Consider the following 6,000-nt stretch of genomic DNA (forward strand, 5'->3'; position numbering starts at 1 on the left):
GACATTATTCCAGTTGGGAGGTAGAGGGTCCCTTACTACTGCTGGGTTGGAATGAAATTCAGCATCATATTTAGCCTTCTCTAACACTACCCCAGCTAGAGTTTGGTACACCTCATTATGGCCTGGCAAAGACAGAAGTCTGCTTCTCTATTCAGCCTTTGCTGGTGAGAGAATCCCCTCTTCCTGGCTCTTTGTCTAGAGAGAGTAAGATCTTGTTGAACTTATTTTGTCTACATCCTTGGGCACTTCCAGGTTGCTGTCTTCTTTAATGCCTGGGATATATAAGGAAGAAAAGAAAACAAAGGAATTTATTTCTGTATTGTTCCTTAAATCTTGAGGTCTTAGTCAGACTACTACCTTCTCTTCACCTTTCAAAGTATTCTTGTGGTTATTTTATATCTAACATCTAGGTTTTTAAGTTGTACTTAGCAGGAAGCAATAGGGAAAAATACACCTACTTTATATTCCTGGAAGCAGAAGTTTATAAAAATTCGCTTTTAATAAGGGGCAGTAAGAGGGCAAACAATATCAAATAAAAATTCAATATTGTAACTCCAGTGGAATTATGGCTTATCACTAACCTAGAAACTATAAAAGTAGCTCCTATTCAAGTGTTCTTACTAGAATAATATTTTTACTTTGGAAGTCTACTGAACTCCCATCTCAAATTTTCTCACTTAAAATATTTTAATTGTTTTATAGTACTTATGTCTCTAGTTTATTATGGCATTTGAATGTATTTATTTTAAATTGTGGTATAAGATATGGAAAATATTTAATACTGTATTTCTATCAGGAATTTCTACTTTCTCTGGAGAAAAGTGAGATATTTGACTTTCCTCCCCATTCCTGGCCAGTTCCCAACTTTATCTCTGATATCCACAAGTAAAAGAATTTAGGGTCACATTGACTATTCATTTTCAATGAAGTCCTAGAGCACACTAATACCCTCCCTTTGCCTTCTTGACATATTCAAATAATAAGACTGCACATTTTTGGTTTTTTAACGTGAAGTTTATCTAGAAAATGTTTTCATTTCCAAATTCTAAAATCTAAAAATAATTTAAACAGTAAAAAATATTATAAATTATGTTTCAAAAGTTCAGATTCCTATATTTCTTTTGTATAAATGAAAATTATTAAAATTAATTAATTACTAGAACGCTTTCAGTAGTTAGCTTTCTTGGTTATAGTTGACACAGCATGCCAGTGGCTAATATGGAACTGGAACTCTCTCATCTCGACCTATGCACACCTAATCAATCTTGTGTCCAGCTGTTTCTCTCAGAAGCCCTAGAAGAGAAGTGATTTTACCACCAATTTGGCAGGTAAGGAAACAAACTCATTGACCAACATTACAAACTTAGTAACTAATGTGTTAAACTTTCCAAGATAATGTAATTAGTAGCTGGCAGAATCGTAAGTCACTCACTATCAGTATTCTGATTCCAAATGCAGTGCTTTTTTTTCTGCATCAAAGCTCCCTCCCTGTGACTGATTTCAAGCTCTGCTTCCTCTCAAAGGATACACAAATGCAAGCAAGGTCCTCAAGTAAGTATCCAAACCGTATTCTCATTTTGCTTTGAGTACTCCATGCTCTTCTTAATACCTTACAGAGACTTACCTTTGCCTTCATTTGAGATGAAGGCAAAGATCTTTACAGCCTTCATCAAAGCTCTTCATAAGGAGGCTTCTAATTATTCTAAAGAGTAGTGGCTCCTCCTTAAATAACTAGAAAGCAGGACAAAATAGATTACACAATGGTTTTCAGACATTGGACAACTGGCAGTGCAGCATTGTGATTCCTGAGAAAATAAAAACAAATGAGGTGAGCCCTGTGATTTTACCAGCTCAATGCCTGGATGCAGCTGTAGGCCATAGTGCAAGGAGAATAAATCCAAAAGAGGCAACAGTCTTGCTGAGTTGAGCAGACACAATTCAGAGGCTTTGTCCTTTTCATGGAGACAGAGGTGGCTAGAATTTTCAGAGAAGAGGCCAGAGAGGAGGGAACTCCATGAAGAAAAGTCTGAATATTTGTGGAGGTAATGCTTTAAGTCTTTCACTGATGCTAATCTGCATACACAGGAGATAAAAATACTCAAGGCTGGGGAAAGAACCACTGAAAAACTGTAAGCAGAAGAATTTCCAATGTTCACATAAACTGAGTTTATGTGCCCATCAGCCAGAGTAGAAAGGTACTACAAGGCATAGTTCATTGAGTTTTCACAAAATGATATCACCTTAGTAGTGGGATTAAATTAGATTTAAACTATAGGGTGCTCTGGGCATGCCCTAACAGAGCATAAAAGTGTGCCTCAAAAGGATCACACTGATTCCAAATGATACTAAGTGTGACCAAGGAATGATTTAAAACTATACAAAGGAAAACGGAAAAACTATCAACCAAAACCAAATTATAAAATGTGTGACATTCAGCATCAAAGTAAAATTATCAGGTATGAAAAAAAAATAGAAGAATATGATTCAAAGCCAAAAGAAAAATTACTTAATAGGCACAGACCGAGAAATGACAGAGATGATGGAGGTAGCCAACAAAGACATTACAACAACGATTGTAAATATGCTCCATATGTTCAACAAGGTAGAGAAAAATATCATTATGGTGAAGAGAAAATAAAAAATTTTTTTAAAAACCAAAAGGGAACTTATATAAGCAAAAGATATAATATCTAAAAATGGATATCATACAGGGTAAAATTAGATAAAGGAGACACTGAAGAAAAAAGTAATTAACTCTGAAGACAGCAATAGAAGCTACCCAAAATGAAGTATAGATAGAAAAAAGACAAAATAATTAATAATGAATCAGTTATCTGAGCAACAATGTTAGTTTAATAAACATATAATTGAAACTCCAGAAGGAAAGAAGGAGAAACAGAAAACAAAGTTGGGGAAGTGAATGCCAGAGTTTTACAAATTTGATAAAACTTATGAACTCACAGATTCAAGCCCAACAAACCCTTATTAGAGGAAATATAAAGAAATTTATGCCAAGAAACACCACAATCACATTTCTGGAAACAAGTGAATAGGAGATCCTTTTAAATACAGCTAAAGAGGAAAAGACACATGAAACATGAAGGAACAAAGGTGAGAATGGCAACATACTTCTTGTCAGAAAAAAAGTAAGCCAGAAAACAATGGAGCAATGTCCTTAAAATCTTATGTCAGTAAACGTCAACTAAAAATTGTATACTCAGCAAAAATACGTTGCAGAAATAAAGGCCAAATAAAAACCCTTTTAGACAAACCACAGTTAGAGAAGTTATTTCTGGCAAATCTACACCTCAAGAACTTTTAAGGAAAGTTTCTCAAAAGTGATAACAGATGAGATTCTGAAATTTGCACAAAGGAATGAAAACATTTAGAGATGATAAATATGTGGGTAAGTATAAAATGTATTTTTCTCATTTTAGTCTCTTCAGAAGAAAATTGTTTAAAACAAAAATAAACATAATGTATTGTGTGATTCATAACATATGCAGAAATAAAATGCATCACAAGTACAGCACAATGGAAGAATGTGTTATAAGATTTAGTCAGTATAGGCTGAGCGCAGTGGCTTATGCCTGTAATTCCAGCACTTTGGTATGCCAAGGTGGGCGGATCACGAGATCAGGAGATTGAGACCATCTTGGCCAACATGGTGAAACCCCGTTTCTCCTAAAAATGCAAAAATTAGATGGGTGTGGTAGTGCACACCTATAGTCCCAGCTACTCAGGAGGCTGAGGCAGAAGAATTGCTTAAACCCGGGGGTTGGAGGTTGCAGTGAGCCGAGTGCGCCTCACTGTACTCCCGCCTGCAGAGTGAGACTCTGTCTCCAAAAAAAAAAAAAAAAAAAAAAAAATTTAGTCAATATATAACAGTAATATAATAGTATTTGAAGGTAGAATGTGTAATGTTAAAGATGGGTATTTTAAAACTTAAGGGGTACACGAAAACATAAAGCAATATATTACAGCTAAAATAGTGATAGTGGAGACTAAATATAAGTATTAAAAATACGTAAGTAATTAAACTAATGCAGAAAATAGAAGCTAAAAGAATAAATAAGAGATAGGACAAATAGAAAATAAACAGCAAGATGGTGGATTTTGTGAAAACCCCATCAACAATGTTTTTAAATGTAAATGATCCAAGAATTCAAATGAAAAGGGAGAGATTTTTAGATTGGATTTAAAAAATACTACCGTTATATCTAAAGACACAGATGTGCTAATATTAAAAAGATAGAGAAAAATATATTATGAAAACCCTAATCACAAGAAAGCTGGAAATGTTACATTAATATCAAAGTAAATTTAAGAACAAGGAATATCATCAAGATAAAGATATTTCATAGTAAATAATAGATTAATATATCAATAAGGCATACTAACCCTAAATATTAATAGATTTTACAGCAGAACTTCAAAACATAAAGCAAAACTTCAAACTAAAGGAAAAATAGAAAAATCTAAAGTTATGTTTGCAAACTTCAACATTCCTCTCAATAATTAATAGAATAATTGGGGAAATCAGTAAGCATATATATGACTTTTACTTAACCTAGTTGACAGCTATAAAAAAAATCCATTATTTTAATGTACACACAAAACATTCACAAAATTAGATCATATTCAGAATCATAAAACAAATTTCATCAAAATTTTAAACAAAATGATTAAAAGGATTGTAATCATACTAGGTATGTTTTCTATTCTTTATTAAATTAAATTAGAAATCAATAGCAAGTGGATATCTAGACAATGTCAAAATATTTGAAAATTGAAACGTACAACTTTGAATAACCCATGAATTAAAGAAGCAGTAGAACAGTTGATTACAAAATATTTCAAACTGAAGGAAAATGAAAACATAACATCAATATTTGTAAGGTGTAGCTAATGTAATGCTTTGAGGGAAGTACACAGATGGTCCAGACTTACAGTGGTCCAACTTATGAATTTTCAACTTTGCAAAGGTGGGAAACAATACACATTCTGTAGAAACTATACTTTGAGTGTCCATATACCACTTTGCCTTCCATTTTCAGCACAGCATTTAATAAATTACATGAGATATTCAATACTTTATTATAAAATAGGCTTTGTATTAGATGATTTTGCGCAAGTGTAGGCTAAAGTGTAGGCTAGTGAGTGTTTTGAGTGTGTTTAAGGTAGACCAGGCTAAGCTATGATATTTAGTATCTTAGGTGTATTAAATGCATGTTCAACTGACAATATTTTTAACGTATAATGGGTTTCTTGGTATGTAACTCCATTGTAAGTGGAGAAGCATCCATATAGAGTTGAATGTTCATATAAGAAAACAAAGAAGGACTCAAAGCAATGTTCTTAGATCCCACTTTAAAGAGACTAGACAAAAGTAATTAAAGGAAATGAAAGGAAATTATGAAAGGAGATATGAGCAGAAATCAATAATAAAGAAAACAAAATATACCACAGAAAATCAATGAAATCTGAAGCTGGTTCTATGAAGAATATCCACAAAATTTACAAAATTCTACCCAGATTGATCAAAAAAGCAGGAAAGGAGCCAAATTACCAATGTCAGTAATAAAAGAGGGACATTACTACACATTCTACAAACCACATTCTGTTGGTCTATGAGACCAATAAGGAACTACTGCCAGCAACTCTATAAACCAACGAATATGACAGTTTTAACAATATGGACACATCATTTAAAAGACACAAACTACTAAAGCTTACTTTAAAACAAATATTCTGAGTATCCTAAGCATAGTAAAAACCTTCCCAGAAACAAGAGCTCCGGGAATAGATGGCTTCGTTGTTGAATCCTAGCAAATGTTTAGTAAACAAGCCAGAGAAATTTTGTTAAACTCTTCTGGAAACTAGAAGAGAAACATACACTTCCCAATTCATGAAGTTGTGAGCAAAGAACTCACAATTCATAGACAGACAAGGAATCACAAAAAAGAAAACAACCAGAGAGCATCTAAGTGAGCACAGTGC

This window comes from Macaca fascicularis, chromosome 6, assembly GCF_037993035.2.
Source record: "Macaca fascicularis isolate 582-1 chromosome 6, T2T-MFA8v1.1".
Taxonomy (NCBI): domain Eukaryota; kingdom Metazoa; phylum Chordata; class Mammalia; order Primates; family Cercopithecidae; genus Macaca; species Macaca fascicularis.